The following is a 19,548-nucleotide window of genomic DNA, read 5'->3' on the forward strand; positions in this document are numbered from 1 at the left end:
TTTGGGCTCTGCCAATTGCTTGGAGGTGATCTCGATAGCAGCTGATTTCTCGTAAATCAGAGCGGGGCCGCGAGCTCGGCTGAGCCCATCCATCTCCTTGCATGCCGCTGAGCAGCACGGGAGCACCGACGGCTCTTTTTCTCTGCATTTCAACACAAGCAATCCCTTCTTCTCCTTCAGTATCATCCGTCCAGCTCTGTGCAAGTCCAGTGGGGAAAGAAAAGAGCAGGATCCAGCCCTGGTGGGGACCAGAGGGCATTTATTTCTGACCCGTGATGGGAACGTGCAGCAAGACGGGCCCACGGACAAATCCTGGTAACTATTACCTGGATCGTTTCGACAACCCCCTGCTCCCCGATGTGGAGAACACTGCTTTGATTCTTCTGAGCTGGCTTAGAAGGAACATGTGCCAATGGCGGGCTGGCTGTCAGCGCAGCTGCTGTGCACGGCCCCGCGCAGCAGTGACAGAAGAGCCATAACTCACCGCTACCAGCGAGCTCTCGGCTATTTATTTATTGAGTTCAGCCAACAGACTTCTAAGTGATTTAGATGTTCCCCAAGATAAAAACAGTATAGTAGTCAGGGGTTTTTGCAAATCTAGCGTTGCAGCAGCAGCAACCGAAAGGGAATGAGCGGGAGGGCAGAGAGGGGGAAACGGCTTGTGTATAAATGAGCACGTTTCGGTCTTGCTGCTGACCAGCGTTAGCAAAGACCAGCAAGTTTTACTGCTCTTTAGGCACGTCTCCTGTGTGTTTTCAGTACAGCAAAGGAGACAATGTAGGGATGAAGGAACAGAGCAGCACGCAAGATGTCAAATCAAAAGGAAAGTAATAAACGGCAAGAATTAAAACAAGGGAGGCCTTGGGGAAAGGGAAAAAAAAATCAGTTACTAAAGGGAATAAAAACGTCACCCTCAGAGGATGACAGGAATTCCTAATGTAAGGGATTTAGCAGTGAAGGACAGATTCCTTTTTTTTTTTTTTTTACTTAAAGGCAAAATATATGTTAACTCTGACGAGCATTTTTGAACTTTGAACTTTCTGACCTTTAAAGCCTCCAAAATAAACCCGGGGCAACTCCAAAGAAACGGCACCAAATGGCAGAGTCAGTCCCTTGGTTGGCTTTGTTTCTCCTTTGCAATCAGTACAAGAAAGGCCCTATTTTGCCCAATTTTGTATGTTTCTTCCCTCCTCTACTTTGCACAGTTTATGTCTGTATTAATCACAGAAGACTTTATGCCCAGGTATGGAATACACGGAGCCATTTTACATTAAAGATCTTTTAGCCCAGCACAGCTGAATAAAATAAATAAATAAATAAATTATAATAATACAAAGCTGATTTTAGCCACTCTGTTAATAACTTTGAGTCTCAGAGGAGTAAGCTTCACCCTTTTTATCCCAGTTTTAGCAATTTTGTGGTAGAAGACCCTCCTGCCAGTTTTGATGCTAATATTCGCTGCTGCCTGGGGCCAGCACATGAGACCATATGTAGTGGTTTAAGGATATTTTCTGAGTATAATTAGTTTAGAGATGTTTAATAAACACACAAATTCATCTCGCAGGAATGGGAGCTTATCATCCCATAATGAGATCTGTAAATGCCAGAGACCATCCTTCATCCGGAGCCCGTGCAAAAGGCTCGGTGCAAGAGGAACGAGGGGCAGCTGCATGGAGCAAACCCCTCACCTCTTTGGCGCTGGGTTTGCTGGAGCATTTTTGCATTGAGAAAGAGAAGAGACCGGTGTTTGCAACCTCTCCTGAGCTTTGCCACTCGCTCCCTACCTGTACTGTCCTCATAAAGTATAAAATAGTGCCATCTACTGACATTGCACATCCACGCTCTCCCCAGACAGCTGAAGCCACCGCTGGGTACTCAGCAGGAAACCTCAAGAGCTGATTTTTCTATCCCTCGCTCATTGGGTGAACTCTCAGAGGCACGCTGTTTGGCTGGTACTAAAACAGCCATAAGCTAACATTTGCAAAGAACACGAATTTCTGATAACACCAAAGTCATGGGGCAAGCATGAGATCGGCCCCAAAGGTAAAAACACCCGGCATGCTTTCACGTCGATCTTAAACCCCCAGTCACCCAAATGTCAACCACAAGAGCAAACCAATGTGATGTGTACATGCCTAATAACAGCAAAGAGGGTTTATTTTGAGATACATGCATAACACAAGTTTTTTAAGTACTCAAACTACATAGAAAATGTGCGCTCATCTCACAACAGCCTTGGGTTGGGAATAACTCCTGCTTGCAACACCTACAGCAGCACATCCCAGAGGGTGTTTCCCAGCTCCCTGCAGAAGCTGGCATTTTCCCTATCTCCCCACGTGGGCGAGGAGCACACAGCCCTCCCCAGGCTGGCTCCTGCAAGCTGCTCGGCTCTCCACGTCCCTGCTCCTCCGTCCTCCCACCCAGCTAATTGCAACAGGCTCTGGCTCCTCGGCCAGAAGTCACAGCGTGAAAAATGAAGCCGTGTAACTTTCCATTTACCAGCCTCCTCGAAGAGGATATGCAAGCGCTTGATTACAGCACGTTATCAGATACCAGCACTGGGATTTTTCCCTCTCCTGTTGTTTTTACGGCGACGATAAGTTGTTACGATCTTTATTTTACAAGACAGCGCTCGTTGGCCGGGCCAGCGGAGCGGGGTTGCTGATTGCCTGAACTTCCCTGCAGGTATAAAGGCCGGTGATTTATGACAGGGGAAATTCATATTAACCATAAATATCTTAATAACCAGCCGTCTGGGGGAGAGAGCGGGCTGTGCATCCAGCGCAGACTAATTGCTGTTTAATGGGCAGCATCTACGGCGCTCTCCAAAACAATGCTCCTGGCAGAGGGTGTTGCTGAGGTTATAGAAAGGGCTTTTAATCTGCAAGAGGAAACAAGCCACAGCAGTGCAGGCTGCTGCTCTGGGCTCAGCCCTGCTAGCCTGCAAGAGCTGGTTATCTTATAGCAAACACAGAGATGCTGTCTCCTACCCCCGGCCAACACCTGGACCCAAAACACCCACCTACCTCCAGCTACCACTTGCCAAAAAAGGGCCCTCAGACCTCCTGCATATCAGGATGAAGACTGGAAACACAGGGTCTGCCTAATTTTCTAATATTCTGGGTGCTTTTCAGCCAGGAAGGCTTACCGGGAGCCTGGGGCTAAGTTGGAAGAGGAGGTGGAAGGTGGACGCCAGGACGCTGTGGTTTTCTACACAAGCTTCCTGCACAGTAAGGTGGGAGGTCTGGAGACCTCTCTGCTGTTTGACCACCTGCTGGGCCTCGTGTCCAAAAATAGCTGTTGCTCACCGGCTCACCCCATTGCTTTTTTGTTCTTAATTCAGCAGAGACCGCTCTTTGGAGAGCTGCCTTCCCCCAGGTACCTGCCTCCTCACTCCTCTCTCAGCTCAGACTTCAAAGGAACCCAGTCCTTGTGGCACTTTCACTGAAGGGGGAGATAAATGAGCCTGAGGATAGCTCTCATTTTTTAACCTAAATCCCATGGCTTTTGGTTCACAGGATCTCTTTCAACCCATAGGGAGGTTTCATCTGCATAGTATCCTCTGCAGAGCTCTAAGCCAAAGGACCTCCTCACGGTTTACCCTCAAATTAAGGTATTAATGAAAATAAAAGGATATGACCCACGGTTCTGTCTAGATGTAGGATCATTTACCATTTCTTTGAGATCAGCTGGCAGGAAACACCGCTCATATTTTAAATGTCTCCTGCCTTTCTATCCAGGATCGTTATTGTGAGAGAGCTCTGCACAGAAGTGAGTGATGAGGAGCCACAAAGATTAGTTCAAAGGTCTGGCCATTTCCCTGTTTAGCCATGCTATTTGATGGTGTGTAGCTGAAAACATTGTTAAAGTACCTACTGTTTTAGCAAAACTCTTCCAAGTTCCCTGGTTCAAGAGAAGCACAGCTTTCCACTGATCTTCATGTTCCTCAAACCAATAAATTTAAAAACAAGAGCTATGAAATAAATGTTGTCAATATTATTGGACTTCAATTGATAGTTTGGGAAATGCTCCACAAAAACATTGTTTGGGTTACCTCTGGTACATGAATGTTAGGAGCAGCTGAAATATCTGTGTTCTAGGGTGATTAGAAAAGTCTCTGTTTAGGAAGAAAAAAGAGAGAGAATAAAACCAGTGTACACAGGGAGAGCAGAACATGACCTACAAGGTGCCCATGGCATCACATTTTTTAAGCTAATAGTTAAAACGAGATGTCACCAATGAGCACAGCAGTCAGTGAAATGCTCGTGGAAGGTGACAAAAGCTCCATCGTGCTGTATTTGTTTTCCAGACCTGCATGCAGTCTGCATAAGCTGCACACAGCTCCGGCACAGCCCGTCCTCAAATGCACCAGAGCCCTAAATGTGGGCTGCAGATGCTGCTTTATGGGACACTTGCATATGCCCAACAAATCCTTTCGGGGAAATATGGGAAGTGTGGAGATGTTACTCCTCCTTCCCTATGTCTCCTTTTTTTTGCTACTTGTCGCTCAGTTCTCACTCAACGCTTCCCATTTCAGCACCGACAGACCGGTGTGTTGGCTGCAGATAATTATAATTATTTAGGTGTTCAAATCGTCTTGGTCTCCTCAGTATCACCCATAAGAGTTTAACAAGTCAGAACCTGATAGGAAAATTGCTGCCTTCATCACCACAATGTACAAAACCAGCGTCTTCCACGACCACCTGGAAAAATAAAATCCAGACCAATCTGCCCAGCACAAGTCAACGTTTCCTCCAGAGATATCAGTGCCTCGTGCTGCTCTCTGCAGTCCAGCACAAGGTAATGGCAGATGCTGCTGCCCCTTAGGGCTGGTTTTCACGGGCTAAAAACCAGCTTTTTCAGCTCTGCTGAAATCAGGCTGCAATGTAAAACCTCCTCAAGCCCTAACTTCTCAAATGGAAGTCCCTTTTCTATGTTGAAGGCCAATTACATGCATGAAGAAGCTTCCCTGCAAAATCACTTACTGGAAATGAGCACTCCACTTCCCTGCCCCTATTTAGATGATCAAAATGGAGATGACTCCAGTGCAGCTGCACATTTGCCTTTTGGAAGCAAATCCTCTATGAGAGCCCTGAGAAGAGAATTAAAATCGCCTGGTGCACAGAGGTCAAACGTGCTCCCGCCCCACAGCACACAAAACCACGTGCCAGGAAACAAAAGGGTGGTGAAATCATATCGTTTCGTGTCAGGGCTTTTTGGCACGGCTCTTCTAGCCATCAGAGAGGGCATGTGGTCCCACCCAGGTGTAAAAGCCCAGCCATATCTGTTTCTGGTAGGTGCTGTGATGCATCCTGACGTGGAGCAGCAATAGAGGGCCCCCCACTGCCGCACCTTGGGCCACCATCCGGCTCTTACTTACTGAGGTGCATCAGCACAGGGCCTTCAGCCCCCTCTTGTTGTCTTGTTTTTAAACACTGAGATAACAAATGCATTATCATGCTGTAAAATGGGAAATGGAGGTGGAGAAGGTTTGTGGAGAGAAGTTTCTGCTTGGCTTTTATAAGACTGAGCAGGGAGAGGTGAGCTCCAGGCTTGCTGACAGAGCTGAGCTTGCCCACTTTATTCCACTGAATTTTCTCATCTCCAACAAAGTTTTGCAGGGGGAGAGCCAATGTTTAACCCAAGGGATCAGAAAAATGACCACATTTTCACTAGCCAACATGAAGACCAAGGGGCAGAGGTTTACCAAGCTGCTGCCATCAGATGACCTCCCAGATCCAAGTATCGGAAGATCTGGAGGCTGCCTTTCAGCACACTGCCTGAATTTCCAGCACATCCCAGATTTCTTCACCAGCTTTTCTACTACCCTGTGATAAATGCACAGCAACTACATGAGGCAGAGCCGTGTCCACATGGGGTGCGTTAACCTCTGGAAACCCATCTCACACTGCAAGTGAGCAGCTTTGTAGCCCACGCCTTGTTTTTTCTTTGAAATAAATCTGACTTGAAGAATTGGTATGATAAATGAGCAAGCAGATTCATGGCATGGAGGGTGATCCTTAAGAGGAATGGAAAGAATACAGTTTGGCAGTAAAACGCTGGGTAGTTGGTGCATAAATTTCTCACAAGCATGAAGACAACTGGCAGGCAATGTCAAAGGCATTAACACCTACCATTGAGTGTAATTATTTCAGTCTGTTACCAGTCTCAGGGTTCATATGCATTTCAAAAACTCTGCGAGAAATCAAAGCCTGGGAGGTCTGTGCAAGCCATTTCAGGAGGCTGTAAATTTTATTTTAAAAGGAAGAATTTAGAATTGCATAAACAGTGAACCTTTTTTCTACCAAAGAGCAGAGCATTTTACAGCATCAGCTTTAGCCCATAATCGAGTTGTCTTTTACATTAAAAAAAAAAATCTTCAAATTCAAAATTATATGCACGTTTCAAGGGAAAATACCTATAGTAAGACTAAAACTCTAATGGAGAAAGCCTCAACAAAAAGTCTCCTCCCACACACATGTTTTTCCCATTAAGCACAGTGTGTGGACTGTGATAAGACCCAATTGTAGATGCTTTACTCATGCTAATCTCTCCTATTCCCCTGAAAAATTTTATCCTCAGATACAGCCATCTCAGCTATGCATGACCTCCAGGGACCTGAAGAGCAGCCTGCTCATGAAAATGTCTTCATCCAAATAACAGCAAGGATAATGTTTTAACAACAGATACAACAGGAAAAACTCAGTTGATGGCTGCAGGGAGGATTATCTCCACTGGATATCCACCCTGCAGAAGAGAGCCACTCTGCTGTCATTTTGACACTAGTTTGGGCTAGTTTTACACCTGGAGGTCAGATATAGTTAGCTGTGGCAATATGAAGTCATAGGGCAGGCTTTAAAACTCTTCTGAGATGTGGGGTGTGTACTTTGATGTTTAGCTAACAACCAGTTTGAAGCTGACACAGTTATGGGTACTGTGCTATGGTTACAGCAGAGGGACTTCTGTACATCCACCTCTCAGAGCTTGGACTTGAGCATCCACCTCTACTTAGAAGTGACGTAAGCAGTAGCTTAAAGAGTCTTTAATAAAGTGTACTCATAAGGAAAGAACGGCCAGTTTTCAGAGGAGACTATTTTTTTAGATAAAGGATTTAAAAATAAAAAATTAAAAATCTGACACACAGCTTTCCCTCTCTTCTTCTAACAGCAACCTTTTTGTATGTACGAGGGAAAATCTATCATTTCTCTAGCAGTCTTCCTGTACTTTGTCCTCCTGCAATGAGGAATCACTGAAAGGAAATGGAGGAATCTTTGTCAAGACTTTTATCTCAGCTTCTCCGTTTCACTTCTGGCACGGACAGATGCAGTGCATCTTTGCCTTTCAGCATCCGCAGCCCTAGAGTTGCCATTTCAAGGCTGCAGCATCACCAGTTGCAAAAATCTGTATTTATCACTCTCCACATAGCTTAATTTCTCAAATCTAAGTGTTTTCCCATGGTTCAGAGGCCACTTTTCCCAAATACCAGTTTCAGCACTTTTTCTTTTTTCCCCCAGCCTGTGACAGGGATCTGGCTGCACTTAAAGCACTTCGTTTCCCATCGTCTGTCCCTTCCAAAGGCACTTTGGGGATTCACTGCATACTGTGATCTTATCACCAGCTACTCCAGCACAGTCCTTGGCAGCAAGTGTGAAGGGGGTCCCAGCCCATCACAGGCTTCTGCAAAGCACCTCTGCACCTATATATAAATTTAAATATAAATATATAAATATATATATATCAATCCTTCTTTTCAAGCAGTTGTGCCAGTTTATTTCAGCACCAAATGGTCACTGGAAGATTTTGATGGGATATTTATCAGGGCTTTAAGCTACTTTGTCAGAGTAATGGTGATGTGGCACTGCACGCTGAAAGCCCTTCCAGCTATGGCAGCCAGAGCAAGAAGAAATTCATCTCCTTGTACGTTCTGTGTCATTAATTGTCAGCAGAACCAGTGGGCTGGTTAGCCTTCAAGTATCATTCACCCCTGAAATAGGTTTAATCTCTGAAGAGCAAGGCTGAGAAAGGTAATAAAGCACTCTGAAAATCATCTTCTTTCAGTGGTTTCAGCTCCTACCAGCGTCTGTTGATGTGTGAGAAGATGTAATTTCTTGTTTTCCTGTGTACGAATTCACCAAGATTAAACACCGCAAGCTAAATCCTTGTCTGATGGAAGCCAAATTCAAGGGGATAATGTTGATTTACACCAGCACGGGAGCTAAGCCTCTGAATCTGGCTAGAAAGTGTTTTCAGATCTTTGAGAAAAATAAAACCAACAGCAGCAATTCACTACATTAAAAAAAAAAAAAAAAAAAAAAAAAAAAAAAAAAGTATAAATAGATAGATTAAATGATGCACGGGAGGGGAAACAACTCCCCCATCCAAAATCAAAGCTTGGGGTAATAGCCAAAAAGAAACGGTATCATTTAGGGGCAGATGAAAGAACATGTAAGTTCAGCATGATGTCATGGCTGTTTATGCAGTTAAATCGCTCTTTATCATACACCAGACACATAATGACTTTCTAAGGCTCCCACTGGACGGATGGTCCGTCTCTGTAATAAATGTTGACAAGTTTTATATAAAACTGTATATCATTTTCAATTCCCAGTGTAGCCATTTGAACCTGTGATTAATAGCCTCGCAAATCTTATCTGTTTGAAAATAAGAGGAGCTGGGTTTGTTTCCTTCAGATTAGGGTTCAGGGCTTAACAACAGGAAAATAGCCTGCTGAGATCACTCTGGTTTTCATGGCACATAAAAGTAAAAACCAAGAAAATAGAATTTAAAAATACATTAAACACTCATATCACAAAGCAAATAAGATACTTCATGAGTCGTGATAACATTGATTCATGAAGCCTGTAACCAAACAATTGTTTTATATCAGGCAGAATAACTGTGAACGGAGAGATAGGCACTTGTACATTTAAATTAAAACAGTTATTGGCCGATAAGATGTACCACAAAAAATAATATCCAGACCCAAACTTCTTGGTGGTTTGTCAAAGTGAAATGAAAAAGCTTGATGCATAGACAGAGAGCAAAATGGGGCAAGAATTTGGGATTACAGACCCAGATCTGGCCTGGCTAAGGTCAATACATAGGACTGCAAAAGGGAAAGCCTTTGCGAATCAGAGTCCTTTGGTGCTACCACGTCAAAGGCAACATTTTGGCAGAGGTAAAGCTGGCGGGCACTCCATGGTTCCTTTAGCTTAATCTGAGTGTCAGAACTTCCAATCCTTTCCCGCTGTTCCAGCTCAACCAACAGCAGTCATAAATTTGTTTTGGTTTAGGCTTAAAACTCAGTATTTAAAGAATTCCTAGTGTGCCTTCAGAAAAGGAGAGCTAGCTCTCAACCCCAACATCTTTATCCTGTTCTTCCAAATTCCTCCACTAGCATTTTGCCCCGACAACCACAGCCACCACTTGCCAATAGCCGATGAAAAAGTACTGCTGGGTCCTTTTCCCTGTAGCAAACCAGCAGAAAAGATATTTTAATAAATAAATAAATAAATAAAAATCCAATCTTTGCTTTTCCCCTGGCATGTATAAAAATGTATTCAGCTGAAATACGTCCTGCTAGTTTGGTTTTCAGCTCTCTGCTACATTGCACTTTTTTTCCTGAGAAATCAGGTGCTTTGTGCCAAGATTTTAATTTATTTTGAAATGCTGCTTTCTGCCCAAAATTGTCAGCAGATTTTCTCTTAAAAGTGCTTAGAGTTATTGCAATATTAAAAAGAAAAATTACCTTGCTTTTATTACTTGCTCCACACAGTGAGCTACTCACAGGGGCCAAAGATAAGCACTGAGAACTGAGTGCACTTTTTAATTATATCTGCTTAATATAAACCCTCTTGTCTCCCTTTGGTTTTATGGCACTTCCATGCAAAGCCAGGGTCAGGAAGAAAGCAACCACTTCTCCTTTTGCTTTTTGTTAAGCGAAAACTTTGAGTGTCACCAAGTATTCACATTGGTGAGGACACGATGGAACTGAAAAAAAAGAGGTGGATTGTGGAAAACTTGACTAACTTCTGGAAAAAAACACAAGTTATCCCTGTACTGACAGAAAGGTGTACACATGGATTTGGGGACAACACAATTGTCCCGCAGGAGGCACCTCTCAGGGCCCAGCCTAACACATTTATCTGGGACATTTTTTGAAAAAAAATCATCAGTAAATAAAAATTTAAATGCCAATTTATTTATTTTAAGGCTGCTGGTTTTCAGCCATTTAACACTCTTTCTGCCACCCTGAGAAATGCTCAGTAGCTTCCATGTTTCTCCCTGGTTGATGGTAATTTTCTGCTTTTTGACAGAGAAAAATAAATAAATCATTGAAGAATGGTGAGAAGCAGTCAATATATTCAGCCCGCTTGACTATGAGTGTGCAGGAATAATATTTAGTATTGCTGTTTTAATTTGTCCTCCTGTAGCATCTGTATTTTCTAACAAGGGCATATGTATATATATACAAATATAAATACAAATACACAGAAACTCTCAAACCCATTTTTATCAAGGGCAACATGGCAGATACATAAATCTGAATTATCTTACTGCCTATACCACTTTAGAATAAATAATAATAATAATTTAAAACAAAATGTATTCTAAAAATTGTAAAATAAGATAAAGTAAGAAAGTAGACAAAAATATTCAAGGCATCATTGGCCTGAGCATCACTACAGGACCAGGATCAGCTGTTGTGTCACAATGGGCCACCAGTGATGCCAAACTGGGTTAAAGCTTGGGAAATAAATATGCTCTATCTCTAATGCAAACAAGTAGTATGGAGGAAACAAATGTGTTTGTCCACGAGAGGTCCCCAGAGCCCTGTATAATCACAGGATATTCCACGAATTCCTCTTCTGTGTTGAAACGAGACGGGTGTTTGAGATGGGTTTAGCTTTGCTCACCCATGCACCTTTGGAGGGAGAACAGCAAGAGGCATTAGAGATCCTCACAACCACAGACCCGGTGATGGTTTAATTATCAGTCCTCCTCCATGTATGTACCTGTAGCATAGCATGGAGCCAGGCATGGTCTGAACACACCACGGTCAGCCCACCACAGCCTGAGACTGTCACTGGGATGCAGAGGGAGCAGCAAAATATGGGGCCTCTGTTCATTGCACCAGGATTTTTCCAGGGTGGGTTGGATGCTCACACTCCCTTATCAGCTCATGGTGACCCCCCTGTGGGCCCCCTATGGAGCAAGCTGGTTTTGGCCTTCCTCAGCTGGGAGGAAGAGGACGGACGAGACATATGAAGAAGGGACGGGGAAATAACTCCAAAGGGGAAAAACAAATGATTTGTGACAGCAAGCAGTTGCATCTATGCTATCCAAGGGCAGAAAAATACACATTAGCCCATGGTTCAGGAAAGCAGCTAAGGAAGAGAGCAAACATCACTCAGTATTCCCAGTTTCTGGGATGCATCACTTGATTACACATTTTTACAAGTTTTGGGGCAGTTTCTTTAGAGGCAATATTAGCTTTAAGATTTGTTTTGATGCTCTCTAGGACCAGAACAAAGCAGCACATCATAAAGCCAACCCTGAAGGAGCAGGTCACTGAAAGCTGCCCGAGGCATTCACAGCCAGCCAGGGGAAAAGTTATTTTTCCTTGTGAAATCATCTTAACTAGTATCAAGTAACTAGTCAATCAATGGTGGCACTGCAAGTTGGGGGAGGTGTCAAGTCCTTTTTTTAATCGTTTTTAACTGGAGACTTCTAATATGCTGCAGGACGTTTGCAAAAAAAAAAAAAAAAAAAATGCTGTCTTAGCAAATAAGCTATTACTTTAGCAATTTCTCTGCTGAAATAATGGGAATTCCCTAGAAGCTGTTGACCTTTCAAGACTGTCAACATTTTTAAGAGTTTGCAAAACTTTATTATTGAAACATTAATACTGAATTCCTTACAAACATTTGTTTTTTACACATGTTGCAGAATAGTCACATATGGTACATTTTGATTCGCAACATTCAGAAATCAAATGGCATTAAGTTTTGTTTCTATAATCGCCAAATATTTCTGCTTTAATTAGTTACTGAGCAGGAGGCAGAGTTCCTAAATGTTTACCACACAAAAGTTATTATATGTAAATCCCCATCCAAGAAGAGTTTGTAGAACAAACATGTTCTGAAAGTATTTATACATGATAATGGGCACATTTTGAGGATCTATTCTCAAAACATCACAAGAAATGATTGTGTTTCTTTCTGTCTACCTAAACTTCAAGTTCCATATTGTTTGCCAGTCCCATCATGTACCTTCTGAGGCATATTATTTCTTCAGCCTCAGTAATTGCTCTTCTGAGTAAAAGGAAGGACAAAATCCAGTCTATGTATATGATTCCCACAAAATATATCTCTGTCCTGAAAAGCCCCCATTCTCAGCACCTATAGGTTCCTTCTAGCATCCTGTGAACAAAGAGTAAAACAGAAGAAACAAATTAAATAACTTATTTTTAAAAACAGAGCAAAACTATTTTTGCAGCTCTTCACTTTCTCTGTTAGTCACAGTGACTGCAATTCGCAGAGAGTAAGAATCAAGGGCCTTAAGGGGTACAGGAGCTGTAATATGCTGAATTAGCACTGGTTTTACCAAGTGCAGGTGATCTCTAAAAAAGCCACGTAATCATAGATGGAATATGGATATTGGTGACTGTGTCAAACTGAGTTTAGGCTATGGTTTGAAACTTGAACTGCCTGCAAAAGACCCAGAGAAAAGGTGGGGAGGAGCTCAGCTTTTGCTCACCACAGACCTCAGACCAAGACAAAGGCCTTTTGAAAGGCCCAGCAACCATTTTTGCCTTTGGCCAGCCTTTTTAATCATTAAATTTCATCAGACAATGCCACGAGGACAGCAGAACTCCACCCCACGAATCAAAAAGAGGAATAAAATAAACCTTTACCTCCTGTAACGCTTATTTCACCAAATCCCCGTCGGCTGTCGTAAAGCAGGGCATAAATCTCCATAGCTAATACCTTTGAATATTCTTCCCTGGAAATCTTTTCCCTCGCTTCCTTTACCGAAAATGGAAACAGATTCCTGAAAGATAAACACGGTGTGTGAGAGCGTGGGCTTGGGGCACCCGCAGGCCCCGGGGAGCACTGTCGCGGGGCTCAGTGCTCAGCACCAACTTCCTCAGATCACGGCCCCGTGGAGCCTTCATGAGGGCAGAGGCCCCCCAAAGATCTGGACTTCGAACAATGAATGCCTTAAGTGTGGTTTTCAACCTTTTTTTTTTTTTTTTTTTCCTGATTTGTGGACCATTAAAAGAGTTCCAGCAGGGATACAGGATACCCTTTAAAATATGGAGATTTCTGTGTAGCATATGTGAACTCTTCTTTCTTTCTCCCCTTTCATGGAGCCCCAGGGAGCTGCTGAAAATGCTGGCCCTGGGAGATCAAACAAGCTTGGTCTCTGTGAATCAGACAGGGGAAACAAATTCAAGAGACAAGACCCTACCGGAAACACCCTCTGGAGTTGTTCGAAAAGACAAATTGGAAGTGCAGGTCCCAGCACGCCGAAGGGGGAGAGACAGCAAAACCATCCTGAACTCATAGAAGGAGAAGGTCGCAACCTGAAGAAATGATTTTCTGTGGGACTGCATTGCCAGAGGTGACAACTGCTGACATGGAAGGCAATGAACGCATCTGGGTGCTTTCCTGCTCCTGTACAAGTTTGTTCATCCACTTGTACAAAATTGTCCCAGGTCCTTGCTCCTCAGTCGGTGTGAGCTAATGAAGTGCCACAGACACCATGAGAAACTGCTGAACAATCACAGCAAACAGTGCTTAAACAAATGTAACATATACATGTGAGCAAGAAATTATTTAAATTAAAAAATATAAAATAAAAAATCAGAAAGAGTCTCCAAATAATGCTTTGGTATTCTTTTCATTGAGAAAAACCCACTTCCAGAACTTCCTACTTCCAGTCCCCTTAGCCAGCAGAGACTGGGCAAAGTACAGCTCTGGGTTTTGGTAAGCTCCTATTGGTAACTCCTGAGTATTTTTACAGCAAAATGAGTGTCCTAAGAGTTCAGCCCAGACTGGTCCTGGTGAAGGAAACTCGAACTGGAACAATGGAAGAACCAGATGTTTCAGTCTGATGAAGTCCATGAACCCAATTAGCATCCACTTGCCCTGTCACAGCAGAAACATTTGCTGTTTACTTGGCTTGTCCATGGAAAACCACCAAGTTTTGAAGGAAGAGATGATAAATGTATATGCAGAGCTGAAGTATTCCTGTGAACATCATCTCATGCCTGCTTGTGTGCTGAGCTGGGCTTCTTTTGCATTTTGCATCCTTTGCCACTATGTCCTGCTAGTGATGATCAAGAAACATTTATATCATTACTATTGAGCTGTAATCCTTCCAAAAATGCTTTATAATTGTCGGTGCTGCATTGCACATCACCCTTGCAGAGCAGCACATAGATAGCACTTCAATTATCCTACAGGGCATGTGATGAATATTTTCTCTCTGAGGCAAGTGTAACAACACGGAAATAATGTTTAAGGAACATTTTATCCACAGTTCATTAAGATGAGGGATAATTGAGCTAATCATCACTCAGTGCTTCTCCATTCTTTCCAGAATACCAAATCATCCAGGAGCAAGTTGCTGTACTAAATACCCAGAAAATGCCAACTGCAGCTTGAGCTGATCCAATCATCACTATGAAACCCAAAGACAGTAGAGATTTGAAGAAAAAAAACTTGCTATTACCATCAGGGGGTATTCAAAGTGGACATTTGAAATGGGGGATTATTCATAACCACTGGGATCTCCACAGTCCAAGGCGATAATTTCCCATCCAGGACATGCAATACAACCTCTGCAAAAATAGCTTGATTGTGACACATGTCCCACCCCAGAACATGTAAAGGCTGCTGTAGGTCTGGGCACAGCTCACCAGAGGCCATGAGGGCCCACAGGGAAGCTGCGACAAAAGGAAAGCAAACTCTCGGGTTAACTTCTAAAGAATGCTGCTATAGAATTGGCTAGACAGTTTCTTCTCTAGAGTTTTCCCGTGGGTAAAACACAGACCATAGCTCTTCCTTCCCATGAAAGGCACTTTGATCTCCTTTCATGAAATGCTTTATGTATTTTGGGAGTTAGTGTAATTGGCTCTGATGGCTCAAGGCTCTTCCTCATCCCCAAAACTCCTTTGTGTCGGTATTTGTTCTGAAAGCCTCACACAGCACATGGCTGCTCTAAGTGCACACCAGATCAAGAGCAGTGTATTTATGGCTTTGGGAAAATCTCATTATAGATCATTTAAAATATTATGAAAAGTGTTTTCTGTGGCTGTCTTGTCTTCATGCGAGTCAAACCCCATGTAGTCACAAGGCTGCCTGACATGTACAATTAGCCAACCTCCACATGAACACCAGAGTAACTTGTCATGGAAGTGACAAATGGACTCTGTGTGTAGTTGTCAGGCATTTTTCACCTGAGGATTTTCTTAGGTCTGGGCCTCTGTACCAGGAACTCCTGTACTTCATAAAAGGGACTGGGCTGTCCCCCATATCCAGAGACAGAGGCTCACCAGCGAGTTGTGAGACCCTTCACAGTCCCAGCTTCAGAAAAATGCCTTTTTCAGTTTCTGCCTAAATTTCTTCCCAGCCGAGCTTGCTGCAATTCCACCATGAACACGTGGCAGCAAATCACGCTGTTGGTCCTATTGACCAGATCGCCCACAAACAGCTGCAGAAGGACCCAGTCATGTCTGATGGGACTTATCCTTAGGTATTTGGACTAAGCAATGCGTCACCCCTTCTGTCAGCCCAGCAAAAAGCAGTGAGGCGATACTGGGGCTCCCACGAGGAGAACACCATCAGGAGAGCAGAACATTTCTCATCAGCACTGAGATGCACAGATAAGTCTTACAACTGTATCGATGCCAAGCGACTCCAATTTTCTCACCTCTCTGTGCGTTACGACATTTATTCACAACTGTTGTTTTGGTGTGGAGAGTGTGGTAAACAAGGCTGTATCTGAAAAGTCACTCATTTTGTTAATCTAATAGAGGAAGGAAAACATTCCTGGCATTATGGTTTTATCAGCTTATAAACATGTGGTAGAAGCCTACATGCCTTAGAATAACAGCAGAAACAAGACTGGGAAAGGAAACATTGAGCTCTGGATGCTTTGGTAAAGACAACCAGCAGCACAGCACATCGTGTAACCTCAGAGCGTTTCCCAATCCTCATCTCTGCAAAACACGATTAAATATTCCTAAAATTTAGGGGTCGCAAATTTATTTATTTATTTTTTTTTTTTGAATTGCTTATCAACTGATTATCCAGCCTTTACTTGGAGGAATTTCCCATGCTTCATCCCAAAGGAAGGGTTAGAAAGTTAATCAAAATGTATTAAGTTTGCATAATTTGGCCCATTTTGCAGACGGAAAAAAAGGATCTTTTCCAAGGAAAATGTTTCGCAGAACCAGTAGCAAATATCTAATGCCTAATTTTTTTGAATGCAACAGATGTTGACTGAAGAGAACTGTTCACACACTTAAACGCATCCATGTTTAAAACAAAGAAACAAAAAAACACCTAAATGTTTTAACTTTTATTGACTGCAGAAAATAAAAATACATCATCATATCCTTGCTTGGTACCATGCCTTCAGCTGTGACATTGTTCACAGGTGCTCCCGCCCCAGCTGCTCAGCCCTGTGCTTTTTGGGTAGCTGGATATTTCATCCTCCTTGAGCTGAGCTGTAGAGTCCTATCTAGATGTGTTGTTTCTGGACCTTCAAGGTGCAAGCAGGATAAGACCGAATGCTTTCATCCTTCTCCCATCCCCTTCATCCTTCCATGCCACCTGACACATTAAATTTTGCTGGGTTTGGTGAACCAGGGCTTGCTCAAGTGACAGTCGCGTGAGGGTTGAAACCAAAGCAGAGTCTGGGCTGAGGTTTATTTGCTTATAAAAGTGATGTTCCCTCCTATTTGAGACTGAGAGGTTTTGGAAATTATAGTTCTCTTCTTTATAGCACTCACTTCATCCCAGGTCTGGGAGAAACTCATTTGTATGGTGTTCATTGGTATTCAGGTCACTCATGCAGTAGCAGGGATTTTTTTATTTTTATTTTTTACTGTATAATTTAACATTTATAATTTTGTTAATTTCTTAAAAATCCTTAAATTATGGTTTGGGTTGCTGAGTTTAAATTGGTCTTTTCTTAAAAGACAGGATCAAGACTCCGAGAAACAAAAAAGAATTTGAAAATCTCAATTTTTGGTAGTGAATGGCACCACCTTAAAACTACTGTAATTATCTTCTGCTGTCTTCTCCTTGTGTGGGTGTTTTTTCACCAGTGCTGGAGTTCCTGCTTTGGCAAAGATTGGCCAAGATCCCCTTTCAGCCCTTTTTTGAAGAGTCAAACTTTACAGGGATATGGGCAGTTATTTATACTTGCAATTGAAAACTTCTAATTAACAATTTATAAAGCCAGTTTTATGGAGTGAGCTCTCTGTGTGCCACAGAAGGTTCCTCCATAGTCATGAGACCACAAAGGCTATAAATTTACAATGTATTTTAGAAAAAAATAAAAGACAAACAGATGACAATAAAGGAATAAAAAATAAGAGAGAAACTAAAAAAAGCTTTCAGGACTAAAAGCTGGATGGGAAAACTAAGGTCAGCTCTCAAGCAGAAGGAAAAAAGGAGGGCAAAAAGTCAGTCATTGTGAGGGAGCCCGGATATGCCGGAGATGCCTATGAATGTGGAAACCAAAGTCACTTGGTCACATGCAAAAGAAATCTCCACCTTTTTGAGCCTCTCCAGATGGTGAGTCGTTCTGCAGAAGCAAAATTTCACTCCAGCCCCCAGGGCTGGCACAGCATGGGCTGCAACCAGCCCTTCTCTTCTGTCAACATTCTCTTGTTCAAATCACATCCGATGAACGCCCATCTGCAAACCCAGTTCTAACACTTCTCCCAACTGGGTGGCCTTGCTCCAGAAGTCCCTCACCAGGCTCAGATGTCACAGGGGATGTGACAAGAACCTCAGCCATGAACCAGCCCCAGGTTTATCCTGCACGGGACCATTTCTGAGTTGCTCTGACCAAAGCGTTTGGGGTCAGGACTCAAGACGTGCTGTCCCACATGCAGCTACCGAGCAATATATAAGAGGACACTCCAGAAGAGCATAGCACTCCTACTTTCCACTCAATATCTTTCCTGGAAAACACGATAAATATGTGAGCGAAGCTGCTGGGACATGTCAGATAAGCATCTCCACCCCCTGCTGCGGATTAAGGAAAAAAAAAAAAAAAAGCCATTCACTGCTCAGCATATTTGGAAAGTCTCTTGTACACAGAGCAGACACCTCCAGACGTCTCCATCGGTGACGTTATTTATAAGTGGACCAAACAGCTTGTTAGGCTAATTGCTCCTGGAGGGATTTAACTCTATTGAGAAGGCCTGAACAGGGCTCAACTGTTCCAGAGCATTAGCTGCCACTCCTCCCTTTGATTTACATCACTCGTAAAATTTTATGGCCAGATTAGAATGAACTTCACTTGCACTGTGTTTTTAGGAAGGTTTTTGTGCTGTATAAAAGCAAAAATCAATGCTGTAACTAATTACAACCTCAACCAGGAAAGGAAAATCCCTCCAATGGAGGGGGGGACGACCCAACTCCCCCCCAGAACAGATGCCTTTGGAGGCCCTGCTTCGGACACCTGAGCTCTTAGTCTAAGCATGTTAGGAAAACAGCAATAATAAAAAAAGCCACAATTTAGGGAAGAGCAATTTTGGATGGAGAAAGACTAATGTGGCTTTTTATGGTAAACAAGAGGGAGCACAAGGGTTCCAGTAAATAGGAGAAGGGAGTGGGTGGTTATCAGTCACTTAGTCTGGAATGTCTTTGAGTCATTTGGCTGCTGAGCTCATTTTTATGGAGGGAAAAGTCTACTTTTGAAATAATTGGTTGCTTTGCGGAGATAATTTGGCCATAGTATGCATTTTTTTTGATAAATTATGGAACTCCCTGGGCTTCAGTTAATCAGTCACCTTGCTTCACCAACTGTAAAGCTAGGACATAAATCCAAACAAAAAAAAAAAGACTTTTTTTCTTCTTTCTTTTTACCAGTGAAATACAGCATCGCTGCAAATGGCTTTTATATCTATGCATACATGAAAGGCTGCAAAAAAAGGAAGGAGAATAAATAAGCCTAGTAAAATATTTACCATTCTAGACATCAGTAGCCAGGGCCAGATTGATGGGAAATGCTTAGTTTGGGGCTGACAGCCTCTAAATGACCTTGTTACAAGTGCCTCAGTCTTGAAATTTAACATGCACATAAGCTCCAGTGGGACGTGCAAGCGTTTTGTGCAAGGATTTTGCCGTGTCAGGCACTGGCCCATTGACAGCAGCAGGAATTACAGGTGCTTGGTTCTTCCCAGATGTGCAAAATGCAGATGCTGGAGAGCAGCTCATCCCGACGAGGCTCCAGCTGCCCCCCTTTGTGCCGGACGAGAGCAGATCGTATGCTACATTTCACTTCTGGCCAGGATTTTCC

This window comes from Aythya ferina, assembly GCF_964211825.1.
Source record: "Aythya ferina genome assembly, chromosome: 12".
NCBI lineage: Eukaryota > Metazoa > Chordata > Aves > Anseriformes > Anatidae > Aythya > Aythya ferina.